We start from the raw sequence: 21,298 nt of genomic DNA on the forward strand, positions 1-21,298 counted from the left end.
TACTCCACTACATCTCAGAGGCAAATATTGTACTTTTACTCCACTACAATTATTTGAAAACTTTGAAGATTTCAATTATTATTACAAAACATACATTAACCACCTCAGCCCTATATACATTTCGGCCATTTGAAAATAGCAGATTGTGAGCTTGTAGAATTTTTTTCAAAAGATTTTTTATACATTTGAGAACTTGAAATGGAACATTCTGCATAATGAGTAATTTTACTTTTGGTACTTTAAGTGCATTTTGATGCCAATACTTTTGTACTTTTACTCAAGTACATTTTGAATTTACGGACTTTTACTTATAACAGAGTATTTCTATATACTTTTTTTATTGATACTTTTACTTAAGTAAAACATTTGAGTACTTTTTCCACCACTGGTGATGTTTCTAATGGATGCAGCAGGACTGTGTGTGTGTGTGTGTGTGTGTGTGTGTGTGTGTGTGTGTGTGTGGGTGTGTGTGGGTGTGGGTGGAGATTGGGGCATCTTCATCTGTGCATGGATGGATTGACGGACGGACGGATGGATGGAAGGACAGCAGTTGGATTCGTCATCCCAAAACGAGCACCTGCCTTATTACAAACAGCTGGGGAAGCAACGTTGTTGAGTTGTTATGGGGGGGGGAGGGGCGTTTGGACGAAAGGGTTCGGGACGAGTCCCCAACATTGAGTTAGCCTTCAACTATGTGCATATATGAGAGAGAGAGAGAGAGAGAGAGAGAGAGAGAGACGTTAAGACGTTTGCATTCCTGCTAGGCAGGGGTGGGGGTGTGTGGAGAAGTGTGTAATTGCACTAAAGTGTTGGTCTCTGTTATGTTTCTCATTTGGTGAGGTTATCCTCGCCCTGTCCGCCTCTTTATTACTTCTGATATTATTGGACCGGGCCATTGTTTTCCCCCTTTTGTCTTCTGCTGTAACAGAAATCACATTGCATCATCATTTCGGATTCCCCCCCCCCCCCTCCTTGTTTTTTTTTTTTTGTGTTGGCTGTCGTCACGGGGCCCGAAACTTAGCATGAGGTCACGCTGGCCGCTCGAAGGCCAAACGGGACCCCCTTCGATTTTCACAACGCACGCACGGGCCTCTTGGGTGTAGTAACAAGTGTTTGCCTGGAGTTAATAAATAATGGGGACGGTGTCTCAGGCTGCTTGGCGGTGCGTCGCTCAAGACGGGCCCACCGTCTTAACCCATTCAAACCCGGGTATACACGTCTTTGTAACCACTTAATCCATATTTTATACCTTGGCTATACAAAAAATAGCAGATATACAAGCTCATAGCGCGGCACCGAGTGCCGCGCTATGAGCTTGTGGATCTGCAATTTTTTGAAAAATCGTGAACATTTTTGCAAATCTTTTTTTTTCAAGCGAACATCTTGAACTCAAATCTTTGCTTTTGGGGGGGGGGTTCCCTGGAACAAAATGTTTCCAGATGGGGGTCCGTGGCCAAATACATATAATTTTGGGGGTGGTCCTTGACATGATAAAGTTTGAGAAGCACCGATATTATAGCAACATACGTTTAAAAAATAAACTGTTAGGATTTTAGAATACATTTGTAGAATCCCCAGAAGCAAAGATTTGAGTTACAAATGTTCGCTTAAAAATATATATATCTTCAAAGATTTTGCACACATTTTTTCTACACATTTTTTCTACAAGCAGATCTGCTGTTTTTTGAATAGCCAGAAGAAATCTTAAAATGACACAGATGCGTTCCCGGTCGCAATGGGTTAAAAATGTCCCGCCTCGCAGCCGTCAGATTGTCTGTAATTGCACATGATTCATGTGAGCCTTTCATGAGTGTCAATGGCACTTAGGGTGAACTTTATTTGAAAGGGAGTAAATGGTGTTCCTCATTCATTGCCTGGATGAATTTGAAATATAAAACGGCTGAACTCCGGCTCGCCTCGGGGAAGCTAATTGTTTCTGCCATCCGCGCAGACGACCCCCACCCCAAACCAAACCGAACCCCGCCGCCCGCTAGCCCTCGCTCCAACCGTCTGGTGACCAATCCCAGGGCAGGGTGTTGTCCCTGTGACCTTTTCACAGAACCTTCTTCTTCCCTCGTGTTGTACAGTTATACGTTATTCCTTTAACATAACAGTACATGCCGTGCTTTTAACCCATTGATACCTGGAACGCATCTGTGTCACTTTTAGATTTCTTTAGGCTATTCAAAAATAGCAGATATACAAGCTCATAGCGCGGCACCGAGTGCCGCGCTACGAGCTTGTATATCTGCTATTTTTGAAAAATCTCGAAAATATTTTTTTTAGATTTTTTTCAAAAAACTGTTAGGATTTAGAAGACATTTCTAGAATCTTCTCAGGTCTTAATGGGTTAAAAAGCACACATGTTTCATATAATAGCGGCGGGCCGCCGCCAGGGGGCGCCACGAGCTGCAATTGGAAAGGGGAGGAAGAAAAAAGTTAATGTATTCATTTCTATTCTAATTCTATTCGTAACAACCACGTTCATCCTGGCGTCATTATATTTGGCATGTCATTATTGTCCAAAACCTTTCAAAAACCTTTCTTGTTTAGTTTTAGTTGTTGTACCGATTGATTCCTCCCCACACACATGTCGCTGCTGTTGTATCCTACTGGCTCACCTACCAGTGAGGAGCCCCCACCGGGAGGACGCAGAGCCTGTGTCCTACTCCTCCCGCCCAACACTCCCTGCTGACCCAGGTGCTGCCCCAGCCTGTGGGAATTACCGCCCGGCTTCCCTCCCAATTGTGTTCGTGTAGACACCGACAAAGCCGGATGCACCACGGTGGATTCGAACCAACAACCTCCATGCTGGTTGGGTGCAGAGGTTGTGGGTTTGACTTTTTGAAGGTCACTCGGGTGGTGCAGTGGCAAAGTGCCACTGCACCACCCGAGTGACCTTCAAAAAGTCTTCAAAAGATTTGTTTTGATAATTCCAAAAAATATATTTTTTGAAAAAATAAAATAAAATAAAAATCTGAAGTTTAACTCATTGAGTGCCATTAACGTGTTTCACGTGTTTTACCGCTATGGTGCAACGTGCCATTAACGTGTTTCACGTGTTTTACCGCTATGGTGCAACGTGCCATTAACGTGTTTCACGTGTTTTACCGCTATGGTGCAGCGTGCCATTAACGTGTTTCACGTGTTTTACCGCTATGGTGCAACGTGCCATTAACGTGTTTCACGTGTTTTACCGCTATGGTGCAACGTGCCATTAACGTGTTTCACGTGTTTTACCGCTATGGTGCAACGTGCCATTAACGTGTTTCACGTGTTTTTTAAAAAAAAAGAAAAAAATATATATATATATTTTTTGGAACCCAAGATATCATTATCTGAAGATTTGCAGCTCCATCCACTCCTTGTTTAACTTATAACTGAAAAAGGCTGTATCTCGCTTCCTAAGCACTTTTTTTTTACTTTAAAAATTAAAAAATAAAAATCATGATGGCCAGAAATAGATAATAATAATTTGGGCACTCAATGAGTTAAGATGATAAAAAAAAAAAAATCAAAGGTACTGTAGCATCATAATGCGATAAGTTGTGAGCTTGTAGATGTGCTGTTTTTACTCTATATTTTCACATTTCACAATATGGGGAGCCGCAGCCAGAGGCTAACGGGAGGGGGGACGGGGGGGCGGTGGTCTTGGCATGGACAAGTTTGGGAACCCCTGCTCTTTAAAAGTCCATAACCGTAACATAGCGGTGTACGTGTGTTTTTTTCAACGACAGCTCTTTCATTTCGTCGAGGCCGGCGGCATCGCTCTCACCTCGGCCGCCGTGGCTTTCGTTTCCCCGCCTCGGTCTGATTGGGCTTCCTCTTCCCCACAGCTCTGTGGCCATCAGGACATTCATCACTCTGGCCTCAGTGGCTCTGAAGCTTTGAAGCTTTTTCCGCTTTTTTTCCCCCCTCCTTTTGTGTGGGACAACAGACCTCTGTGTGACATCCACGGTTATACGCGCAGTGGTTCTCAAACGTTTTAATTTCAAAGTAACCCCTGTTAAAGGCCAATACCGCGCTCCTTCCGAACGTCTGGGACATCTCTTTTTTTTTTCTTCAGAAATGGAGGTGATTTAACTACCAATCGACATCATTCCGAGACTTTTCTTTTTTTTTGCAAAATATTTTTATTTGCTTTTTCCAAGACATACAAAATACAGACATAGACAAACAAACAATAAATAATAAAACAAAAACAGCTCAGACACAACATTCATAAAATAAATTGACAAGTATATTGATATTTTCTATCAATTACACACTCCATGAAGCCTTGAATTCATGGATTTTTTTTTGTCACATTCTTGAGCCAATCATTTGATGACCGGCGGAATGATGCTAATGTATCCGGTAGGAGACAAAGTTGACACTTTGAGTCTCCTACCGGAGCCGCTGCCGGTCATCAAACTGCCTTAGGAATGCGACAAAAACAAAAAAATCTCCATGAATTCAAGTCTCCATGGGGTGAGTAATCGATAGGAAAAAAAGTCATTTTGGGGGTGAACTATCTCTTTAACTCTGAGAGTGTACAAATGGAACCAAATGGACCCGTGAGGGTCCATTTGGTTCCATTTGTACACTACAGATCTGTAAGGGTCCATTTAGAACCTCCTCAAGGAACGCTGAAGGACCCTGTACCCCCCTTTGTGTTACAATGCATACTGTAAAACACAGAATGGTTCCTACTTCTCTTTCGCTTGCTTCTGATTGTTATTCATATAATCTTTTTTAAAATACCATTTTCAACTTGGCATCCCTAATTCGGGCATGCATAGGTGAAAATTATGACTACTTTTTAATTGTCATACTTATTTTCTTTCACCTTTTACCACTTGATCCCTATATACTGTTGACTGCAGGGTCCCCCATGAGTCGATCCTTTGTTGTGAGCTTGTAGATCGGCTATTGTTGCTGAATGTTTGTCGTTCTGTTATGACATGCCTAAAATAGGATCACTACGATTCATGTGGTTATTTCAAACACTTCAAAAAGAATTGCCGATCAACGCGATGCATCATGACGTGCTGTGAGCTTGTAGATTGGCTGTTTTCGCTGTTTCGTTGTATAACAAAGTACAGTATTCCGTTTTGGCTCTCATTGCCGTTTTATCTGGTCCCCAAATCTGTGCAGTGGTGGAAAAAGTACTCCCAAGTAGAAAGTACTCATTATGCAGAATGTCCCATTTCAAGTTTTCAAATGTCTAAAATGTCTAAAAGTCTTTTGAAAATAGCAGATCTACAAGTTCACAATGCGTCGCGATGAGCTTGCAGATCATCGTGATCAGCCCTATATAAATGTATATAGGGCTGAAGTGGGTAATGTATGTTTTGTAATGATAATCCAAATCTACAAAAGTAACTAGTAACTAAAGTTTTCAAATAATTGCAGTGGAGTAAAGGTACAATATTTGTCTCTGAGATGTAGGGGAGTAGAAGTAAAAGTATTGTAAAATTGGAAATACTCCAGTAAAGTAAAAGTACCTCAAAATTGTACTTAAGTACAGTACTTGAGTAAATGTACTCAATACTCTGATATGGATGTTGTACAGTATACCACTATGAAAAACAGCTGGGGGGGGGGGGGTAGAAAGAAGACAGTCCTACCCCCACCCCCACCCCAAAAAAAACTTCCTGTCCCCACAACCCACCCCCCTCGCCCCGCAGTTTGATGACATCACCGAGATTATAAAGTCAGCTCTCTTCTTTCCAACGGCCCGGGAGGGAGTTGCGTTACTACACAGTACAGTACTAATGGTCATAAACGTGAAGTGAGCTGTCCAAGGCCATTGAGATAATAATCTAACATTGCCTTTTATCCCTCTGCATTGCACAACGTCTGTGGTTAAACACAAGCCTTAACCCATTCAGTACGGGAAACGCGTCTGTGTCATTTTTAGATTTTTTTTAGCTATAGCCATTATTTTAGACTTTGGGCTATTAAAAAATAGCAGATCTACAAGCTCATAGCGCGGCACCGAGTGCCGCGCTATGAGCTTGTAGATCTGCTATTTTTTAATAGCCCAAAGTTTTTTTTTAAAGCAAACATTTGTAACTCCAATCTTTGCTTCTGGGGGGGTCCCTGGAACAAAATATTTTGAGATGGGGGTCCGCGACAAGATACATATAATTTGGGCGGGGGGGGGGGGGTCCTTGACATGAAAAAGTTTTGACCACTGATATTATAGCAACATACGGTTATCAGAAAACTGTTAGGATTTTTAGAAGACATTTGTAGGTCGTGTTCCGGGATTGAATGGGTTAAGAGAGTTTCATGTTTTACTCTAAGACATAAATTACACCCGTTAATATATCAACCGTGAATGTGCAATGGATTACTGTTTTTTTCTCCTCTTTTTCTACTTCAATATTGCACGCGTGTGGTTCAGAAATGGCACACACAGCGTGAATATCGACGTAAGCCTTTGTTTGCTATATACCGAGTTAAACTTTCTTCAATTTTCTCCAAAAGCCGGTGCAAGACGTCTTATTGTGGATGCCCTGTGGTGGTGAATGTACTGTACATGCCGAGGTCACCTCCATGTTGGCCTAACTGTACAAACAGACCGTCCCCTGTAACGCTATAGCTATAGAGTTAATATCGTCCAAAACTGTTAACTTTTCAGGATTCAAATTCTAAAATAGCAAAAGTAGCGGATCGACAAGCTTATAGATCTGCTACTAGTATAGTATGATCACGTAGGGCGTTAATTTACGGAAAAACGTCAAAAAACGTAAAAAAGTTAAAATATGGAGAGGTTTCTGCACGGCAGCAAAGATAGGTATGTTTAAAATAAATGAGAAAAAAGAGTTTAACATTTTGAAATTAGATTTAGTTTTTTTCCCCCCTCAAAATAATATTAAAAAATTAACCTGTAGCTCCCCTAATGTACCTTTTAGACTAACGCTCAATCCATTCCAGCCATGGCTGTAGCATAGTTGATGTGTTTGAATGGCAGTGGTGTAAAGTAACTTAAGTACATTTACTCAAGTACTGTACTTCAGTACAATTGTGAGGTACTTTTACTTTACTGGAATATTTCCAATTGTCTATACTTTTACTTCTACTCCACTACATCTCAGAGGCAAATATTGTACTTTTACTCCACTACAATTATTTGAAATCTTTAGTTACTAGTTACTTTGCAGGTATAAATTACATTATAAAACATACATTAACCACTTTATTCCTATTTTATACCTAGGCTGTTTGAAAATAGCAGAAAATGTTTGAAAATAGCAGATCTGCAAGCTCACAACGCGTCGCGATGCGACACGTTGTGAGCATGTTGATCTGCTATTTTCAAACATTTTAGTACTTTAACTTTTGGTACTTTAAGTACATTTTGATACCAATACTTTTGTACTTTTACTCAAGTGCATTTTGAATGCCGGACTTTTACTTGTAACAGAGTACTTCTACATTGCAGTATTGATGATACTTTAACCTTAAAGAGCTGGTGCCATGTTTTTGCACTTTTTCTGTTTTTCATGTGTCTATGAGGTTGATAGAACTTCATTAAGCCCCCCGGTGGTGTTTTCATGGTGTTTTATGTCTTCTCTGACTATTTCGAGTTTCTTCCTGGAGGCTGAAACCTTGAGGGTCAAACGTGCCAATAGAGAAACAGCGCTTTAGTGACATCACAAAGCCATACCCTCCCCCTCATTATCATAACACAACAGGTGTGGGCATGAGGAGGAGGAGGGACTAGGACAGGTGGGTGGTGCTAAGGTGGTGGAGGAGGTGCTAAGGTGAGAACCAGGTATACTTAATGAACTGGAGGCGTGTCCACATAAAAACAACATTTTAACACTTACTGTACACTTTTTTTTTTGTTGAAAAAAATCCTTACATAATAATAATACCTTATGATCAGGTTTTAGGGTTGAAAAATATCATGGCACCCCATCTTTAAGTAAAACATTTGAGTTATTTTTCCACCACTGGTGAAGGGTGAAACCCTTCCAGGCCAAGGGTGTGTGTGTGTGTGTGTGTGTGTGTGTGTGTGTGTGTGTGTGTGTGTGTGTGTGTGTGTGTGTGTGTGTGTGTGTGTGTGTGTGTGTGTGTGTGTGTGTGTGTGTGTGTGTGTGTGTGTGTGTGTGTGTGTGTGTGTGTGTGTGTGTGTGTGTGTGTGTGTGTGTGTGTCTGTGTGTGTGTGTGTGTGTGTGCAGCATAGGGGCTGCGATGAAAGACCCCCTCCCCACTCTGCATCAACCCAATCACCACGTAAACACAGCTGCTGGCATACTGCCTCACTGCCCCCCCCCCACCACCAGACACAAACTGGCTGTGTGAAATGACCTTTGACCTCCGCCTTGCTCCCTGTGAAAAAACCCACCGCCCCCGGTGTCGGCACCAGCTCCAAAGCTGTGGTTCTCATTTAAAATGTATCCGTGGCAAATCTTTGATTATAATCGTTGCTGTCGAGGCAGAAACCTCTTTTTGTGATATTTTGTAAATGAATGCCCTATACTTTTTTTTCTTCTTTTTTTTTGCTGATATTTTCGGGGGTTTTTTCTGCCTTTATTTGATACACAGTAAACTGACAGGAAATGGGGAGAGAAAGATGGGGAGTGACACGCAGCAAAGGTGTTTGGCTGCATTAGCAGCCTACAGTAGGAGCCTAGACCGCTGCGCCAGCGGTCCAGGCCTCCTATTTAACATCGAGGCCTGAGGCGATTCTTAAAAATGTTTTCTAAATCCTACGTTTTTTGAAGATTTTTCAAAAATAGCAGATCTACACGCTCATAACGCGGCACTCGGTGCCGCGCTATGAGCTTGTGTATCTGCTATTTTTTAATAGCCAAAGAAATCTAAAGTGACACAGATGCGTCCCAGGTCTTAATGGATAAAAAAAAAAAAAATTCACCCAGTGCCAATGCCTAAGCTTGTAATCCTGGGCGCTACTCTCCCTCTGCCAGCCTGGGGAGAGCCCCAAACTGAGCAGGCTGCTTCTTATCACCCGACAGGGGGGAGAGTTTCCCCGGTATAGGACGTAACGCGTGGAAGGAACACCGTTATTCCAGCCAGTTCCTTTCCCCTCCATCATGAAGACCCAATTATTGAAATCCCCAAAAAACGGAATGGACTTGGACCATGTATGCCTGTACGTACACGGCCAGTGTCCACGTTCTCTTCAGAACCTGGAGAACACTGATTTAATCAATGGAGAAATACTACCCTTTAAAAAATGTGCGGCACATTGGCATAGACGCTTTGGCACATTAGTGCGTCACTAGTCCACACTCAGGGCCCATTTGGTTCCATTTGTACACTCTCAAGAGTTACAGACCTGTAAGGGTCCATTTGGAACCCTCTCAAGGAACCCGGAAGAGGGTGGATCCCCCACGTTTGAGAACCAGACTGATCTAATGTGGTTTGTCTATGAGGCAGAGGGTCGTATCTGGCCTGTGCAGAATCAGATCATGCACGTTTCAGGCCATTGAGACAGCATTCATTACGCAAACATATGCGCACACGTGGATGCTTGCGCGCGTGCGCACGCACACACACACACACACGCACACGCACACGCACACTGTGCTGCACTGTACTATACAGGGCTGAAATATTCATATTCGCTCTGCCCCCTCAGCTTGCCACCTAAATGAAGAGCCATCTGGCATTGGAGCATGTCATTGCTGCTGAGTGAACAGACAGGGCCATTAGAGAGGGAGAGGGAGAGAGGGAGAGAGAGAGAGGGAGAGAGAGAGAGGGAGGGAGGGAGAGAGGGAGAGAGAGAGAGAGAGACGGGGCAGACGTGGGATGGGGCAAAAGTAGGGCTATGCAATTTTTAAAGGCAATTAACCCCCAAACTTTTTCTTTCTTTCCTTCTTGGGTGAGTGCACTTGAATCAGCAGCCGGGTGACTTCTTTTAACAGGATCAGTGGTGATGACGTCACGCCTCTATAGTGAAAAAGGATGATTGGTCGGCAGGGCAGGGGGACTCATATAGCAATATATGAAATATGCATTCCTTTACCTGTTCCTGTGATGAAAACCTGTCAGCGATGGGAGAAAAAAGACCAGAAGAGGAAGGGGTGACACAGGAGAAGATGAGAGGAGGGGAGGGTGTGGGGGGGGGGGTAGTGGAGGAGGGAATGGCTATCTAGTAGATGGGGTTGAAAGCAGCGGTGGAAGAAATATAAAATAGGGCTTAATTGGTTAATGTATGTTTTGTTGCGAACGCAGCAAAACATACATTTTTTGGAGCTTACTATGAAAACTCATAGCTTACTATGAAACCGTGCTCGGCTTGTGAGTGTGCGTGTGTCCGTGTGTGTCTGTGTTCACTGCCTGCCTGCAGCTCCTCTGAGATAAGTAAATGTCCAATTTAGACGTACCATACATCAAATGAAAGGTCTTTGAAAACTGAACACACCTGTCAAGGTTGCGTTTAAGCCCGCCCCTTCCCCCGGAAGCCACGCCCCGGAGAAGGCTCCTAAAAACTCCCCATTGAAACCCCATGTTAAATGAAAAGTGCCCGAATCGCTCCGAAACTTTTTCTACCCCCCCTAAGTGGGGGTCTACGAACAAATACTTCGGGCTCGGATTTTGGCTCCGCCCCCCGGAAGTGGGTGAAATAGGCACTTCAAACACTTTGTTGAATTGTTCAAAAACATTAAAAGTTTTTTTTTAGTGAATTTGTATTTTTCTAAGATGCTCCCTTTAACGCAGATTTTTTTTGTTTTTTTTGTTTGTTTTTTTTTGGTGACTTTTTTTTTAATCATTTTTTTTCATATTTAAAAAAAAAAAATTGCGTTCGCTTCCCGCGTTCGCGCGTCTTACTTGTAATAGTAATCTAAATCTACAAAGTAACTTGTAACTAATGTTTTCAAATAATTGTAGTTGAGGAAAAAAAAGTACAATATTTGCCTCTGAGATGTAGTGGAGTAGAAGTAGAAAGTAAAAATGATATCATCTCTGTTGGCTGGAAACCCAAAACTGTTACTTTTCAGGTTGAATTACAAGAATAGCACCCAAAAAAAAAAAAAAGTACAGTACTTGAGTAAATGTACTTAGTTACTTTCCACTACTGGTATAAAGGGAAAACACAGGAAAGAGGAGACGAAAGACGGGAATAGGAGGTGTGATGGTAATTGATATCCCGAGTGGTGTGTGTGTGTGTGCATGTGTGTCTGTGCGTGCGTGTGTCTGTGCGTGTGCGTGCGTGTTGTTTCCCACGAGGTCCTCAGGTCATGAAGACCTGAGGAAGGCGGCCGCGCCAAGCACAGGCAACGCCAGGGCAGCTCACAGCATGCGCCCGCATATCCAAACACAGCAAGCACTGCACACACACACACACACACACACACACACACACACACACACACACACACACACACACACACACACACACACACACACACACAGCAAGCACTGCACAACATCCAACACAAATCCACCGCACAACCCCACTCCTACTGCCCCAAAACGTCTGCTGAGGACAAGACTCCCAGAGACAGGGAGACACACACACACTCACACACACACACACACACACACACACACACACACACACACACACACACACACACACACACACACACACACACACACACACACACACACACACACACACACACACACACCAATGGTGGAAAGTACATTTACTCAGGTGATGTGCTCGATATCTTTCAAATATTCTCTAAAATAGCAGATCTACAAGCTTGCAGCGTCACTGCTATTTTTTTAATAGCCAACATATAAATGGATAGAGTTGTGAAAATGATTGTGATGTTATTAGTACAATTTTGAGGTACTTTTACTTTACTTGAGTGTTTTTCTTTTTCCGATACTTTAAACTCCTTCTACATCTCAGAGGCCCAATTCTTTGAGAACTTTAGGTACAAGTTACTTTGTAGATTTAGATTATTATTACGAAACGTGCGTTAACTGATAAATCCCTATTTCATATTTTAAAATGGCACATCTACCTACAGTACAAGCCTTTGTGAGCTTGTAGATGGGCAATTGTTTTTGAAAAAGGAAAAAAATACTTTGGTACTTTAATTATATGTTTATATTGATATTGATATTGATATTGATTCGAGTACTTTTACTCGAATCAAATTTTTAATGCAGGCCTTTTACTTGTAACAGTATTGTTATTTTGTGGTATTGTTACTTTTACGTAAGTAACAAAGTACTTCGGTACTTCTCCCACCACTGTCTGAGAGATACAGACACAGAGGCACACAGACACACAAGAGGAAGATGAAGCGATAAATGATATAAGAACACACACACAAAAAAAAAACCACTTCATTGATTATCCCTCTGAAGTCGCACCAAGTGTTTGCTTTCATGTCCTATTGTGTGTTTTGGGCTACCGTCTTATTTACTCTGTTGTCTCCTATTGTTTTGTGAATCATGACGGCTTTGGCAACCGTTGAGTTTAGTATGAAAACACAGATGTTCTTACAGGAAATGAAACAAACGCGGTCACTCCGTACCGTGCCTATATACCTTTCCCAGAACTTCTCAGGTTTACTTAGCGACGACTTCAGGCTGTGCGGGCGGCGGGGGGGGGGGGGGGGGGCGTGTCTGTGCTGCGCGGAGGAGGGGCCATGCTCAACAGCGGCGAATACATTAGGTTAGTTGTTCTCAACCCTTTTCGTATCAAGGTCCATTATTTGTTCGGCATTTGAGTCACCATTTGATGAGATTTAGCCTCTCAGACGCAAGACTTAAAATATTTTTGTTATCGTTGGATAAGATTTTGTCCACAATTCCATGCTGTGTTGATGTTGGTGTCATAGGAGAGATAACAGGCAAACGTTGATCAAAAATAACAATTCTTTAATTAAGTGAATGCAGATATTTAACAATAATTTAACTCTTGAGAGTGTAAAATGAAACCAAATGGACCCGTCATTTTACTCTCTCAAGAGTTAAAGATCTATAGTGGCCCATTTGGTTACCAACTCTCCATCATTTAGCTGGGGACTACCTGGAACCCCCTCAAGGACCACTGGTTGAGAACCACTGCATTAGGTGATTGGTTCATCTCAGGACGCAACTTTGAACCCTCCACTCTGACCTAATAGCTGTTCACATTTTTTTGTTTTCTAACCCTTTTTGTGTACATTTAGAAAAAAGACATATCGTCGCTGCCGGGCAGAAACCTCTTATATCCATGTTTTAAATCATTTCTTTTTTTTGTAAATTTATGCCCTACTTGATCATACTACAGTGTCACACAAAATCGTAAAAAGTAGCAGATCCGCAAGCTCGAGTTTGTAGATCTGCTCCCACCAGACTTTTGCTGTGTTTTTTTATTTGAATCCTGGAAAGTAACAGTTTTGGACATATGAGGTTTCCACCCGACAGAGAGCAGCAGATCTTCAAGCTCAAACCATGTCTCATTGCGACGCGTTTGGAGCCTGTAGATGTGTTATGTTCTGCTGCTTTTGAATTTGAACATATGAGGTTTCCACCCTATAAGCGATGATATGATATACGTAATGTTTTATTGCGGTATGACAAGATTTAATAACTATAGTCTTTGTCCACAATTCCATGCTGTATTGATGTTGGTATCATAGGAGAGATAACAGGCAAACGTTGATCAAAAATAACAATTCTTTAATTAAGTATAGTAGTAGCCAAATTCTCTTCTTTACGGAATAATAATATGGTGCGAATGGCAGAGCCACGTGTGCGTCATCTCTATGGTTACTGAATGGGGCGGGGGGGGGGCAAAAGCATTTCACCAGCGATGGAAGCGAGGGGAACGCAACGCAATGCACGCCCACACACACACAACCAGTGCACAGTTTCTGGTATCAGACACATGTATAAAAACGCCGCCCTGGGTGCGAGTGAGCGAGAGAGAGAGACGGGAAGAGATCTGTCATCCGGGTGGGTGCGCCGCTGTCTCTGAGATGAGTGTTAGCTGGGGGGGTGTGGGGGGGGTGGGCTTGAGGAGGAGGGGGGGGGGGGGGGGGGCAGGAAGCCATCCAAGTGTCAGCTCTTTGGACCGGCGCTCGGCAAGACCTCTGCTCTCTCTCTGCTCTCTTCTTCTCCAGCAGCACCACCACCACTCCAGAAGTCAAAGTTTCCATTCCCAGACAAGTTCAGCACTTGCTTGTCCAAGAGAGAGTTGGGAGGTGTATGTGTGTGTGTGTGTGTGTGTGTGTGTGTGTGTGCGTGCTTGCGCGCGCGTTTGTGTGTGCACGCTCGCACGCTTGGGGGGGAGTTTGTGTGCCGAGGGGTTGTCTAAACAAAGAGGAAAAGAAGAAATTGGACTCGCTGGATCCATTAAAATGTTCACATTCACCAAACGCTGCTTCTAGGAAACTGTCCCCATGATTGGTTAGTGTGGGGAAGGCTTGGAGACTCTGAGGTTTCCCCCTGGTTGATCACGGGGATTCTTCGAAAACGTCTTTCGCGAGAAAACGGTCGCTTTCGTAAAAAAAAAATGGCTTGTTGACTCGACGGGCGAGCTGAATAAATTCTCTCTCTCTCTCAAAACACAAGGGTAAATCTAACAGCCCCTGGGAGGCAGAGCATTGGCTTTTTCTTTTAAAACCCATAATCTCAGCCCTTCATCCACATGCACAGAAGTTATTTTTTACATCAGCGGGGGGGGGGGGGGGGTTTGGCCTTCGATATTGGGCTTTGTACAGCCCTGTGTCACTTTCGAACACTGTCAAACATTTTATTATTATTTTTTTGAGCAAGAGACGTGAACTTTAAACCAGAGCAGAGCTTATTGGACGCCAAAATGTTCATGTATGAGAGGCGACCCGAGAGAGCCCCGTCTTCATTTACCCATCATCCCACCTGTCTTCTAGTTACAGGCCTGCAGAGACCCGTATTGGGCTGCGGTCCTCCTGGCCAGCTGAAAGGGAAAGCGCTGTAGAATTATTCAACTAGTCCAGCATGCAACATCGTTGCGGAAACCTCTTATCTCCGTATTCCAGCTTTTTTGTGTTTAAATTAAACGCCCTACAGTGGTGTAAAGTAACTAAGTATATTTACTCAAGTACTGCTGTACTTAAGTACAATTTTGAGGTATTTTGACTGATTTCAATACTTTTACTTCTACGTCTCAAGAGGCAAATATTGTACTTTTACTCCACTACAATTATTTGAAATCTTTAGTTACTTTGCAGATATAAATCAATATATTATAAAACATACGTTAACCACTTTAGCCCTATTTTAGGCTATTTGAAAATAGCAGATCTACAAGCTCACAACGCGTCGCAAATGCGACGCGTTGTGAGCTTGTAGATCTGCTATTTTCAAACATTTTAGTACTTTTACTTTTGGCACTTTAAGTATATTTTGATGCCAATACTTTTGTACTTTTACTCAAGTAACATTTTGAACACAGGCCTATTACTTGTAACAGAGTATTTTTTTATATTGTGGTATTGCTACTTTTACTTAAGTAGAATATCTGAGTACTACTTCCACCACTGACGCCCTACTTGATCACACTACAAGCATCGTCACGCAAAAGCATCAAAAGTAGCGGATCCACAAGCGACGCGTTTCGAGCTCGTCGATCTGCTGCTTTTGGCTATTTTTGAATTTGAATCCTGAAAAGTGAACAGTTTTTGGACATATGAGGTTTTTCCACCTCGGTCCGGGGGCCACAGCTGAAAGAGGGGAAAGCGCTGTAGAACCTATTCAGAAAGCCCAACGTGCCGGAGGTCCCGACATGGACTCTGACAGGATTATTTGGACCCGAACGTTATTATGATTGATGCGTATACGTTCCCCCGAGCACGTCCAAAGGAGGAAGTTTTATCAACTGACTAGTGAGTGAGAATCATGGCGTTTTTTGGGCCGTGGCGGGTGGGTGTGACTCAGGCCAAGGAGGGCCACCGTCCAAAATCATTCAAGAAAAAAATGGCCACACATTAGTGGGATCATTTAAAAAAAAGAAGAAAAAAAAATGGCCCCGACAGCTGGCGTAGCAGTCCGGGCACCTAGGCTGCTAATGCAGGCTGACAGCGTGTCACGGGTTCGAATCCCGATCCCGACGACCTTTGCTGCGTGTCAGTCCCCATCTCTCTCTCTCTCCTCATTTCCTGTCAGTCTACTGTATCTTTCAATAAAGGCGGAAAAAGCTCCACAAAATATGTAATATCATTTAAGAAAAGGGCAAAAAGTTGTGACGAAAAGGGCAAAGGCCCCGCAGTTAAAACACAAAAGGGGAGTATTGTATCGTCTCCTGGGGGGGAGGGGAAATTACTTTTCTACATTCACCCAGTAGATGGCCTGCTCTGATGGCTTTTTGATGAGCACACTCGGTGGGGTAGGCCTTAACCCATTAAGACCATAGACTGTTTAAAAGAGATGGACAAAGCCAGACCGCTGGTTTCTACAGACCGAAAATGAAGCCGATTGTTCAGGAAATTGAAATCCGCCATCTCTAATACAAGCCAAAAAGCACGTCGGGAACAGGAACCGGAAAACAATCCCCAAAGAATGCTATTGGTTGGGTAGCTTGTCAATCAAGAGCGGGGGCGGGGAATGAATTCTATTGGTTGTGTAGCTTGTCAATCAAATCATCCCGCCCCTCCTAGAGAATAGCCTACTTTATCGTCAATTTTAAAATAAATGGGACCATAATTTAGCAAAACTCATATCATGATGATTGAAAGGAGACTTTAAACTAGCGACTGGAAGCATATAGAATTTATGACAATTTGTATTAAGGTAAGAAAATCTAGTCTAAAGTTTGTCAAAAAACCCATCCACTTGCCTTAAAATAAATTATTTCTGACACCAGCAGGGGTAAAACAGCGAAACTACCAGCCCTTCATATGAACTGTCTCTTCCGTATTGGAGTCAATGTAAAAATCTCAAGCTGGCCCCTTGGTTAAGACCTGAGGCCGATTCTAGAAATGTTTTCTAAATCCTTACAGTTTTTTGAAAATAATGTAAAAAATATGTTTTCACAATTTTTCAAAAATAGCAGATCTACAAGCTCATAGCGTGGCACTCGGTGCCGCGCTAAGAGCTTGTATATCTGCTATTTTTGAATAGCTAAAGAATTCTAAATGACACAGATGCGTTCCAGGTCCTAATGGTTTAAGGGTCAAGTGTCCTTCCAGGGACACGTAGATGGGTGAGCCGAGAGTTAAACCTTCTGATTACCGGGGACGGCCTCTTTTTTTTCCCAGGAAAAAAAAAAAGTTTGAATGAAGCACAATTTATGCTTCGTGGTACCGCGGTGTCACGTGCTGAAAATAGCCGATCTACAAACTCGCAAACCCCATCGCATCCCCAATGCGGTAGGAGCTTGTAGATCGGCTTTTTCGGGTATAAATTTCAAGTACGTTTAAATCATGGCTTAGGAGAATTCACAGGGGCCCTCGCAGCTTGACCCGCGTATGACCCGTCAATTCCTAAGGCCTCTCGCAATATGAACAGTGCTAATTCAGGGCTAAGATTACCCGGGGCGAGGAAGATACCCATCGCCACACACAATAGACTGTGGTGAAACACAATATAGATCATTTTATTTAAGCAGCTGACAGAAAATAGGGGCAATGAGGGCCGTGAATGACTGAGGCTTTTTCTCTGGAGCTGAGATTAGGCCTCCATGTCGACATCCATCTCATGGCTGTAAATTACTCTGGTTTCACATAATGGGGTTTTGTGTAATTGCTTATCTTGTTCGGTCGGCGGAGGTGGGAGTGAATGTTGATGTCGGGTTGGCTCCAAAGGCAGCGGTAAATCGTCACTTTGCCGTGGTGGAAACCTTGTATGTCCAAAACTGTTACTTTTCAGGAAATGGGGGGGGGGGGAATGTTCCAATCAAAATTAATAATTTCTATTGGTTAAATATTTATAAAAACCCACAAACACACCTTCATTTTCAAACGTTTTCTACAAGCTCGCAACGCCGTTGTGATCGGATATTTTAGCTACTTTTTTTGTGACACTGTTGCACGAAATAGTAGGACATTATAGGACCAAAGAAATGACCGTGTATGTCCTAAACTGTTCCTTTTCAAGAAATGGAGAAAAACAAATAACCAATGGAAGCTCTCGTTAACACTTTTTATTGGTTCAATATTTATAAAAACCTACAAACACACTTACGCTTTCAGATGGTTTTAAAAAATCTAAAATAACCGATAGTAAATCACCTATTTTTGCTACTTTTTTTGTGACACCGTTGCACGAAAACGTAGGACAAAAACAAAATAATAAAACATACAAAGTTTAAATATGGAGTTACGAGGTTACCGCCCGACGGCAGCGTGTGTGTCTCGAGCGCCCAGCAGGCAGCATGTGGTTTGTGGTAACGCCGAAGAGAGAGAGAGAGCGAGAGAGAGAGAGAGAGAGGGGAGATTATCTGTTTGTGCCAGGCCCCACATTTCTCAACGTAAACTTGGGGTTTCGGGTTACAAGACAAGGTGAGAAGGGGTTTCGTAATTCAATCCCCCCTCCTGGACACACGCACACACACACACACGCACACACACACACACACACACACACACACACACACACACACACACACACACACACACACACACACACACACACACACACCCACTCACACACACAGGAGTTCACGCCGCTGTACTCACTCACACATAAACCGGTCTTAATCAAGATTCTAATAAACAGAGCCGGCTTGTACCACGCAAAGTCAATCAGCTTTATTGTTGCAAAGGTTCACGACCAGGCCAATGAAAAGGCATTACTGTGCTTTATTCCAGCGGTGGAGGAAAGTACTCACATTTTTTTTGACTTACTGTTAAGGTTAAGGTTGCAATATACCACCGTGTCATTTGTTACAACTAAGTAAAAGTCTCGCTTTCACCAGTGGTGGGAAAAGTACTCAAATTTGGGATTTACTGTTAAGGTTAAGGTTGCAATATACCACAGTGTCATTTGTTACAAGTAAAAGTCTTGCTTTCACAATAAAGGGTTAGGTACAAAAGTACAAAAGTGTACTTAAAGTAGCAAAAGTGAAAGTCCTTTCCATTATGAACGCCCCATTTCAGAATCATATCGTCGCTGTCGGGCAGAAACCTCTTATCTCCATATTTTAACGTTTTGTGTTTTTTTTTCTTCATAAAATTAACTTTTTTTCATAAATTAACTGCCAGAAAAAAACATTGTCTTAGCTGCTCTTGCCAGCGATTTCCGAGTGTTTTCACTAACGAATCCACCTGCCGATCGCTTTAAAAGACGTATCCGGGGCTCGTAGACTCTGAGAAAAATTGTGACGCCGCGATAATACATTCCATAGATATGGCCAGTTGAATGAGGGGTTGTTTTCGCCCCAAAACAATAGAAAGAGACCCGACAGAGACGATATATCATGTTACTGAACCTTTATTGATCATTACCCAGTAAGCCTTATTTTACACTTTGCTGCTCAGAAATAGCAGCTCTATAAGTATGGCGTTGCAACACGTGAGCGTGTAGATTTTTTTGATTTATGATTATTTACTTTATTAATTATTACTAAATCTGCACAGTAACCAGTAAACTAAAGCTGTTTTTGTTAAAAGTTTAAAGCTCTATATTCTGATAGTAACCATTGCTATAGAGTTTTCTGAAAAACTTCAAATAATTATTAAAAAATAATAAAAATGTATGTTGCTATATACTGTACATAGCAACAAGAAACCCAGAAGTGGTTCCCGTCTTGAAAGGTATAGTTACAAATAGGGGTTCCCGCCATAAACAGAAAATAAATGTTCAGGTTGGTGACAACATTTCAGCCAATCAGGAGAGCGTACCCATTTATCAGACATCTAGTGTTCCAGTTCCAATTGTATCTGCTCATTTCTTTGTGTCACCTCTTCCAATTTCACTCGTTTAATCTGTATCTTGACTGAGTTCTCTCTCCTGATTGGATACAATCGGTATCCCGACCTGAAAATGCATTTTCTGTTTAATAAAGAGCTGGAGAGACATGGAGACTCCTGTTACTGAGCAAACACACTATAGTAATGAGTACTATCAGAATCTAGAGCTATTTAACACATATTTTAACCAAAGAAAATCACTTACCCTTTTAACCCATTAAAACCGGGAAAGCTGTGTCATTTTTTGATTTTAAGCGTTGGCTATTCAAAATTCGGAAGGCTTTTGTAGAATCGGCCTCAGGTTCTTAATGGGTTCCAAGGACAGTACTGGAGTAAATGTACTCAGTTACATTTGCACCGCAGGTGGTTTCCAGTGAACGGCGAGGTACTTTCCTTCCATTCTGACTCACACCTCAGCTTTCATTGAGAATTTACTTTACTTCCTCGTGAATTTCCAGTATTCAGTCACTGTTGACTGTTGGTGGGACGGGATGCAGGAAACGTATGTCGGGGGGGAAAAAAGGAAAAGAAAAACATTAAACGATGCCTCATTTGATGTGTCAGTGTGTCAACTGGTACTTTCCGAGGAACTTGTGTGCTTAAGTATAGAAGCAAACATCAGTAAATCCTTATAAAACGAGGGTAAATAAATCTGCCCGTTCATTGTTGTGTGATCATTAACGATTCAATGCGACATGCTGTAAATGCTGAGTTAAAGGGTCCAAACCTCAGAGTTTTACAGGTGTTAAGCAGTGGGTGAAATATGTTTTTTTTTCATACGTGCTCCATCATTTGGTAGTATTCCGTGAGAAAATAAAGGATATAAGTAGAGTGAGGGGAAAGAGATAGATAACGAGTTAAAGGTATAGTTCACCCCCCAAAAAAAGGTTTTTACGGGATATGTTTTTGTTTTTGACGTATTCCTAAACCAATAATTTGATGACCGGCAGCGGTTCCGGTAGGAGACACAAAGACTCTCCTCCTCCTCCTATCTCCTACCGGAACCGCTGCCTACCGGTCCGCTGGTCATCAAACTATTGGCTTAGGAATACGACAAAAACAAAAAATGAATTCGAATGTCCATGGGGTGACTAATCGATAGAAAAAAAACGTTTTTTTTGGGGGTGAACTATCCCTTTAAATAAAACAAGAGTCATAAGAGTGATTTATGACTGTCATCTCTTCATCTTATGACTATATCGTTGCTGTCGGGCAGAAACCTCTTATCTCCATGTTTTCACTTTTTTGTGTTTTTCCTAAATGAACGCCCTACTTGATCGTTATACAGTGTCACACAAAAGCACCAAGAGTAGCAGATCCACAAGCTCGAAATGCGGTGCGAAGCGACGCGTTTTGAGCTGGTCAAGTTTTGGACATAATTTTGTTGTAGAGTTTTGGACATAATGTTGTTGTAGAGGACATAATGTTGTTGTAGAGGACATAATGTTGTTGTAGAGGACATAATGTTGTTGTAGTGTTTTGGTTTCCACCCGACAGAG

At 42.3% G+C, this 21,298-nt stretch overlaps 1 pseudogene across 1 annotated transcript in view; it reads left to right on the top strand.

Moving 5' to 3' along the window:
* The first annotated feature begins 1,878 nt into the window (after window positions 1-1,878).
* Window positions 1,879-21,298, top strand: part of LOC308106269 (kelch domain-containing protein 3-like) — a 137,709-nt pseudogene continuing 118,289 nt past the window's right edge. Inside the window, exons 1-2 of the transcript in view lie at window positions 1,879-2,013; window positions 3,738-3,957. The product of the transcript in view is annotated as a kelch domain-containing protein 3-like (transcript). The remainder of the gene's footprint in view (window positions 2,014-3,737; window positions 3,958-21,298) is intronic.

This window comes from Gymnoscopelus braueri, assembly GCF_963280865.1.
Source record: "Gymnoscopelus braueri genome assembly, chromosome: 18".
NCBI lineage: Eukaryota > Metazoa > Chordata > Actinopteri > Myctophiformes > Myctophidae > Gymnoscopelus > Gymnoscopelus braueri.